Below are 9,273 nucleotides of genomic sequence, written 5' to 3'. Positions count from 1 at the left end.
ATTTGCCTTCTCTGCCCAAGGATACTTTTTGAAGTGCTAACCTACTATCCTGTTCCTTAAAACTAGCAATGTTGTGCATTTTTTATTAATATATTCATAGTCATCTCATGTTTCTCAGCTCTCCAAAGCTGGATATTTGCCAAGCACAGACTGAGCCTTCTTTAGCTTTGGGAAAACATAAAGCAAGCCTATGCATTCATTAAGACTGAACAGTCTTTCCTGGGGGACTCCTGGAATTGCACCATGTAGAGTAAAGAGTGTCTGACCAGAATAGATATAAATGTCAAGTCTACTTCATGTTCACCTCAAGTCTAAAGAGTAATAAAAGGTGATCCCATTTATAGATTTTATAAAAAATTGAATTGCTACCGTGTGTAGCTATCATTATGCACGTATATAGTGTATCCTTGATCTGACATAGCTGCAGCATTCTGATTTCAAGGTGTGGGAGATTCCTCCAACCTTCAGTGCTTCATGTCTCTGCATTTTAACATTTTTCTAATGTCATGTCAGTAACTTAACACTGGAAAAGCTAGCACTATTAAGCCTAGCACTTTTCTTCACTTCACCCCCTCCAATATCCATTGAAATAATAAAAACATGAAGTTGTCAGAGATAAGTATTTACGCGGTAGAACTTGTGCTCTGAATATGGTTTACTTAAAGATCCTTCCTGGCCTGATTATTTGATATAATATGGAGAAAGATAATATTAAGTATTGAGTGTTTGTATGTTTTTATCTATTTTTTATGTTTTTATATTTTTGTTGCAGTTTTTAGTACAGAATGTCATTACAACTAGGGACCATATTGTGCAGCAGAACATATTTTTCTTTTAAAATGACAAATATTTCACAATACAATTAATTTGTGTCAACAGAAAAACAAGCAATGAAGTTACAATACCATGTGACAGTATATTTTTTTATAACCAAGCATCCATTGCAGGTAAAATACTTTTGCAAATCAATTTTTAGTACTTCTATTTATTTTTATTATTTTGTTTTGTGTGTTTGTGTGTGTGTGTGTATGTGCCACAGTGCAGGTGCAGAGGTCAGAGGATAAATTCATATAGTTGGTTTCCTCAAACTACTTGAAATGGGCTGCAGAGATCAAACTTGTGTTGTCCAGCTTATGTGACAAGTACCTTCCCCCACTGAGACATCTTACCAGCTCTGAAAATAAATTTTCATTATAAAGGAATTGCCTATTGATTTAGCCCAATATTAGCTTAGTATTGTCATTCTGCTAATCCATTTTAGTATTTATATTCCAGTGCCTAGTGTAGGAGCCTGAATTAAAGAAAGTAAGTGAAACTAGCTTGTCTATTATATTATTACATAGTTTAAACTGCCGAAATTCATTGTTTTCAAAAAGCAATAAATTAATCTTGTATATTCTTGTAGTCCTGAAACATAGCTCCTCAATTTTCTATTTTAGAGCTATAGTATTTACACAAGTCTGTAAGTTAAAATTATGTTTTGATAAAATATTTCATCATTGTATCAGTATTTAATTATAGAAAAATAGTATTCATTGCTAGTCTCATTAAAATAAATAGATAAAATATGCTGCAAATGTTGCTTTTATTTCCTCAGATGATGGGATGAGTTGAGAGCCATACCTAGGCTATGTATTCACAAAGTCCAGAACATTTCTTTCTCTGTTTTCACTATCCTTAGGCTTAGTCCTGGAAGATACTATCCTCCATAAAATCTAATTTTCCTACATGACTGATTCAATCAGGCTTCTCTTAGCGTCTGACTGAATTTCTCTGCTTTGTCTGGTTCAAAATTTGGAAAAAAATGTTCTAATCTTCTGGTTTCTTCCCATTCTATGGCTTGTTCTGTCTTCACTTCTGTCTAGTTTGTTTTCTCAACAACCAGTGCCTGAAGTTTGGAGCTAGGATGAAACGATGGACCATCCAGAGACTGCCCCACCCAGTGGTCCATCCCATAATCAGCCACCAAACACAGACACTATTGCACATGCCAGCAAGATTTGCTGAAAGGACTCAGATATAGCTGTCTCTTGTGAGGCTATGCTGGGGCCTAGCAAACACAGAAGTGGATGCTCACAGTCATCTATTGGATGGATCACAGGGCCCCCAATGGAGGAGCTAGAGAAAGTATCCAAGGAACTAAAGAGATCTGCAACCCTATAGGTGGAACAACATTATGAACTAACCAGTACCCCAGAGCTCTTGACTCTAGCTGCATATATATCAAAAGATGGCCTAGTAGGCCATCACTGGAAAGAGAGGCCCATTGGGCACGCAAACTTTATATGCCCCAGTACAGGGGAACGCCAGGGCCAAGAAGTGAGAGTGGGTGGGTAGGGTAGTCGGGGGAGGGTATGCGGGACTTTTGGGATAGCATTTGAAATGTAAATGAAGAACATATCTAAAAAACAAACAAACAAACAAACAAACAAAACAGTGTCTGTAAAACTGCCCTGGTGAAACTGCCACAAGCACACACCAGCACCATCCTTTTTTCTCTCTGCCTGCTCTTAACATATCCTATCTGACTCATTCTGTCAAGTGTTTTTCTGATTATCACTTTGTCTGCTCCTCCATTAGATGCCACTTTCTTTTTTTTTGTTTTTTTTTTGTCTTCTATTATTATGTCATTTGACTATATTGCTTTAAATATGTTTTTTTTCTTTTTTTTCCATTTTTATTAGGTATTTAGCTCATTTACATTTCCAATGCTATACCAAAAGTCCCCCATACCCACCCACCCCCACTCCCCTACCCACCCACTCCCCCTATTTGGCCCTGGCGTTCCCCTGTACTGGGGCATATAAAGTTTGCGTGTCCAATGGGCCTCTCTTTCCAGTGATGGCCTACTAGGCCATCTTTTGATACATATGCAGCTAGAGTCAAGAGCTCCGGGGTACTGGTTAGTTCATAATGTTGATCCACCTATAGGGTTGCAGATCCCTTTAGCTCCTTGGGTACTTTCTCTAGCTCCTCCATTGGGAGCCTTATGATCCATCCATTAGCTGACTGTGAGCATCCACTTCTGTGTTTGCTAGGCCCCGGCATAGTCTCACAAGAGACAGCTACATCTGGGTCCTTTCAATAAAATCTTGCTAGTATATGCAATGGTGTCAGCGTTTGGATGCTGATTATGGGGTGGATCCCTGGATATGGCAGTCTCTACATGGTCCATCCTTTCATCTCAGCTCCAAACTTTGTCTTTGTAACTCCTTCCATGGGTGTTTTGTTCCTAATTCTAAGGAGGGGCATAGTGTCCACACTTCAGTCTTCATTCTTCTTGAGTTTCATGTGTTTAGCAAATTGTATCTTATATCTTGGGTATCCTAGGTTTGGGGCTAATATCCACTTATCAGTGAGTACATATTGTGTGAGTTCCTTTGTGAATGTGTTACCTCACTCAGGATGATGCCCTCCAGGTCCATCCATTTGCCTAGGAATTTCATAAATTCATTCTTTTTAATAGCTGAGTAGTACTCCATTGTGTAGATGTACCACATTTTCTGTATCCATTCCTCTGTTGAGGGGCATCTGGGTTCTTTCCAGCTTCTGGCTATTATAAATAAGGCTGCTATGAACATAGTGGAGCATGTGTCCTTCTTACCAGTTGGGGCATCTTCTGGATATATGCCCAGGAGAGGTATTGCTGGATCCTCCGGTAGTATTATGTCCAATTTTCTGAGGAACCGCCAGACTGATTTCCAGAGTGGTTGTACAAGCCTGCAATCCCACCAACAATGGAGGAGTGTTCCTCTTTCTCCACATGCACGCCAGCATCTGCTGTCACCTGAATTTTTGATCTTAGCCATTCTGACTGGTGGGAGGTGGAATCTCAGGGTTGTTTAGATTTGCATTTTCCTGATGATTGAGGATGTTGAACATTTTTTCAGGTGCTTCTCTGCCATTCGGTATTCCTCAGGTGAGAATTCTTTGTTCAGTTCTGAGCCCCATTTTTTAATGGGGTTATTTGATTTTCTGAAGTCCACCTTCTTGAGTTCTTTATATATGTTGGATATTAGTCCCCTATCTGATTTAGGATAGGTAAAGATCCTTTCCCAATCTGTTGGTGGTCTTTTTGTCTTATTGACGGTGTCTTTTGCCTTGCAGAAACTTTGGAGTTTCATTAGGTCCCATTTGTCAATTCTCGATCTTACAGCACAAGCCATTGCTGTTCTGTTCAGGAATTTTTCCCCTGTGCCCATATCTTCAAGGCTTTTCCCCACTTTCTCCTCTATAAGTTTCAGTGTCTCTGGTTTTATGTGAAGTTCCTTGATCCACTTAGATTTGACCTTAGTACAAGGAGATAAGTATGGATCTATTCGCATTCTTCTACATGATAACAACCAGTTGTGCCAGCACCAATTGTTGAAAATGCTGTCTTTCTTCCACTGGATGGTTTTAGCTCCCTTGTCGAAGATCAAGTGACCATAGGTGTGTGGGTTCATTTCTAGGTCTTCAATTCTATTCCATTGGTCTACTTGTCTGTCTCTATACCAGTACCATGCAGTTTTTATCACAATTGCTCTGTACTAAAGCTTTAGGTCTGGCATGGTGATTCCACCAGAAGTTCTTTTATCCTTGAGAAGACTTTTTGCTATCCTAGGTTTTTGGTTATTCCAGACAAATTTACAAATTGCTCCTTCCTTTTCGTTGAAGAATTGAGTTGGAATTTTGATGGGGATTGCATTGAATCTGTAGATTGCTTTTGGCAAGATAGCCATTTTTACAATGTTGATCCTGCCAATCCATGAGCATGGGAGATCTTTCCATCTTCTGAGATCTTCTTTAATTTCTTTCTTCAGAGATTTGAAGTTTTTATCATACAGATCTTTCACTTCCTTAGTTAGAGTCACGCCAAGATATTTTATATTATTTGTGACTATTGAGAAGGGTGTTGTTTCCCTAATTTCTTTCTCAGCCTGTTTATTCTTTGCATAGAGAAAGGCCATTGACTTGTTTGAGTTTATTTTATATCCAGCTACTTCACTGAAGCTGTTTATCAGGTTTAGGAGTTCTCTGGTGGAATTTTTAGGGTCACTTATATATACTATCATATCATCTGCAAAAAGTGATATTTTGATTTCCTCTTTTCCAATTTGTATCCCCTTGATCTCCTTTTGTTGTCGAATTGCTCTGGCTAATACTTCAAGTACTATGTTGAAAAGGTAGGGAGAAAGTGGGCAGCCTTGTCTAGTCCCTGATTTTAGTGGGATTGCTTCCAGCTTCTCTCCATTTACTTTGATGTTGGCTACTGGTTTGCTGTAGATTGCTTTTATCATGTTTAGGTATGGGCCTTGAATTCCTGATCTTTCCAAAACTTTTATCATGAATGGGTGTTGGATCTTGTCAAATGCTTTTTCTGCATCTAACGAGATGATCATGTGGTTTTTGTCTTTGAGTTTGTTTATATAATGGATTACATTGATGGATTTTCGTATATTAAACCATCCCTGCATCCCTGGAATAAAACCTACTTGGTCAGGATGGATGATTGCTTTAATGTGTTCTTGGATTCGGTTAGCGAGAATTTTATTGAGGATTTTTGCATCGTTATTCATAAGAGAAATTGGTCTGAAGTTCTCTATCTTTGTTGGGTCTTTCTGTGGTTTAGGTATCAGAGTAATAGTGGCTTCATAAAATGAGTTGGGTAGAGTACCTTCTACTTCTATTTTGTTAAATAGTTTGTGCAGAACTGGAATTAGATCTTCTTTGAAGGTCTGATAGAACTCTGCACTAAACCTGTCTGGTCCTGGGCTTTTTTTGGTTGGGAGACTATTAATAACTGCTTCTATTTCTTTAGGTGATATGGGACTGTTTAGATGGTCAACTTGATCCTGATTCAACTTTGGTACCTGGTATCTGTCCAGAAATTTGTCCATTTCGTCCAGGTTTTCCAGTTTTGTTGAGTATAGCCTTTTGTAGAAGGATCTGATGGTGTTTTGGATTTCTTCAGGATCTGTTGTTATGTCTCCCTTTTCATTTCTGATTTTGTTAATTAGGATTTTGTCCCTGTGCCCTTTAGTGAGTCTAGCTAAGGGTTTATCTATCTTATTGATTTTCTCAAAGAACCAACTCCTCGTTTGGTTAATTCTTTGAATAGTTCTTCTTGTTTCCACTTGGTTGATTTCACCCCTGAGTTTGATTATTTCCTGCCGTCTACTCCTCTTGGGTGAATTTGCTTCCTTTTTTTCTAGGGCTTTTAGATGTGTTGTCAAGCTGCTAGTATGTGCTCTCTCCTGTTTCTTCTTGGAGGCACTCAGAGCTATGAGTTTCCCTCTTAGAAATGCTTGCATTGTGTCCCATAGGTTTGGGTACGTTGTGGCTTCATTTTCATTAAACTCTAAAAAGTCTTTAATTTCTTTCTTTATTCCTTCCTTGACCAAGGTATCATTGAGAAGAGTATTATTCAGTTTCCACGTGAATGTTGGCTTTCCATTATTTATGTTGTTATTGAAGATCAGTCTTAGGCCATGGTGGTCTGATAGGATACATGGGACAATTTCAATATTTTTGTACCTGTTGAGGCCTGTTTTGTGACCAATTTTATAGTCAATTTTGGAGAAGGTCCCGTGAGGTGCTGAGAAGAAGGTATATCCTTTTGTTTTAGGATAAAATGTTCTGTAGATATCTGTCAGGTCCATTTGTTTCATAACTTCTGTTAGTTTCACTGTGTCCCTGTTTAGTTTCTGTTTCCACGATCTGTCCATTGAAGAAAGTGGTGTGTTGAAGTCTCCCACTATTATTGTGTGAGGTGCAATGTGTGCTTTGAGCTTTACTAAAGTGTCTTTAATGAATGTATTTTCAAATATGGGGCTTTCTTCTACAAACTAACCTCTCCATTTTTAGGGATTAAAAGTATGTACTCAGTACATGCCTATATTCCCGCCAGATCGCATAGACCTAGAAGGTCTTTCGATGTAATTCTTTGCCAAAGCAGCTATGTTGCTGGATTAAGATTCCTCTCCAATAAGCCCTAGAAAAATTACTTTAAAAGCTTCCTTCTTCCCTCCCTCCCTCCCTCCCTTCTTTCTTTCTTTCTTTCTTTCTTTCTTTCTTTCTTTCTTTCTTTTTTTCTTATTTTTGTGTGTATGCTTGCCTGAGATTATGTACATCATGTGTATGAAAGAGCTCCCTGAGGCCATAAGATGGCAGCAGATCCCTTGTAACTGGAGTAACAGATTTTTGTGAGCCACCATGTGGTGTTGGGATCTAAACTTGGGTTTCATTCCAGAGGAGTAATTAATTACTTAACTGATCACTCATCTCTTCAACCCTATTAAACTTACTTTTAAGGAGAAGGAATTATTGGAAAGGACATTTTTTTGTTTGTTGTAAGTTTGATTTCACACTATAATAATATGCCTAATTTTCTATTGTTATAATCTCTAGAGTTTGGTGTTGTCTCCCTTTTTATCCAGAGCTTTACCCTTCTTAGGATGAGAATCTGTCTGAACATTATTGGGGCTAATAAAAGTTCAGTGGTATCTTAGAACAGCATTTTACTGAGCAATTAGATAGCACTTTCACTTTGATCTACTAGTTTGCTTCAAAACTTCTGCTGTTGCTCGATTTCCTGTGACCAAACAAACCATCACCTCCTTTCTAGCCATGATGTTTCTCTGTGTTCTAGTCATGTTATCAGAAACATGCTTCTTTGTCCTTCCAATTTTCTAAGTAATACTCTTCTTACTTAAGAGACTGCTATCTATTACCAGATTTGTAGGACAAAAGGAACCATAAGTAGATACACACACATATTGAAGAATGTGTAGATTTTACTCCAGAAATGTAAAAGAGCCCACATTTTGTTGTTTTCTCTTAAGCATTCTTAAATCTTTTAGATATAAAAAAAATTTGGTCTGGACTTCACTAATTTAATGCTATTTTCCAATGACTCTGTTTACTGACTGGTTTCTAATTCTAATTCTGATTTTCAGTTCCCTCTACTTAAAACAGAGATCAAGCTTAGATATGGACTATGTTTCCAGTATTTATCTATAAATTAATGTCGATAAATTTAAGCCAATATACTAGTTGATAATCACAAAATTAGGCTTCTTCCTCGGCGCTGCCTACGAGGTGGCTGCCATCTGTTTTGTGGAATCATGGCTGCCCTCCGGCCTCTGGTGAAGCCCAAGATCGTCAAAAAGAGGACCAAGAAGTTCATCAGACACCAGTCAGACCGATATGTGAAAATTAAGCAAAACTGGTGGAAACCCAGAGGCATCTACAACAGGGTTCGGAGAAGGTTCAAGGGCGAGATCCTGATGCCCAACATCAGTTACAGGAGCAACAAGAAAACCAAGCACATGCTGCCCAGCAGCTTCTGCAAGTTCCTGGTCCACGATGTCAAGGAGCTGGAAGTGCTGCTCATGTGTAACAAATCTTACTGTGCTGAGATTGCTCACAATGTGTCCTCTAAGAACCGAGAAGCCATTGTAGAAAGAGCAGCACAGCTGGCTATCAGAGTCTCCAATCCCAACGCCAGGCTACGCAGCGAAGAAAATGAATAGATGGCTTGTGTGCATATTTTATGTTTAAATAAAATCACAAAACCTGAAAAAAATCACAAAATTTGTCATTTTAAATTTCCCTTTAACAATTATCCAGACTGATCACATGAAAGAATGATTATGCATCACTTAATAGCAAGTGTTATGATTTAAACCTTCAGATGATTGTTCTGCAAAAGACAACAATTGATTAAGACAATTTGGGGCATTATTACTTAAACATTTTTCTTTGATAATTTCCAACAAGAATATATTGAATTCTGGTCTCATTCATCATCCTACTTTTGCTTCTCCTTTCCCAATACCAATCCTCTCTTTTCATCTATTATATATTCAACTTTCATGTTTTTTTGCTTTGTTTTTGCTTTTGATTTGTAAAACATTCACTGGTGGCTACATGACTAAAGACGACAATGACTACTTCTCTTCAAGCAATTCTCAACTGCCAATAGCACGTCCACATCTATGACTGAATTCTAAAGTGTTCTTTTACAATTTCTTTATATTTAAAAAGTGCTTAAATAGCTGAAAATGTTCTTTTCTGTAAATTAAGGTAATATTATACATTTAACATGAGATAAAATAAAAGATACCAATGATTAGGGCCACAGCAAACACTCAGTAAACTTTTTATCCTTACTTCACATTGTGCATTTGTACAAATAAAGTAAGATGTACATGTCAGTAAATCTTGTGAAATTATCCAATGTTTTAAAAGATTTTAATACATGGAACGTTAAGAAGGAAGATAAAATATGGA

General features: G+C 37.8%; 1 pseudogene; it reads left to right on the top strand.

Annotated features, from left to right (window-relative positions):
* Positions 8,055 to 8,558, top strand: Gm4987 (predicted gene 4987; annotated as a pseudogene).

Source organism: Mus musculus, chromosome X, assembly GCF_000001635.26.
Source record: "Mus musculus strain C57BL/6J chromosome X, GRCm38.p6 C57BL/6J".
Taxonomy (NCBI): domain Eukaryota; kingdom Metazoa; phylum Chordata; class Mammalia; order Rodentia; family Muridae; genus Mus; species Mus musculus.
Note: the sequence above shows the minus strand (reverse complement) of the source record. Positions and strands in the feature narration are given on the sequence as shown.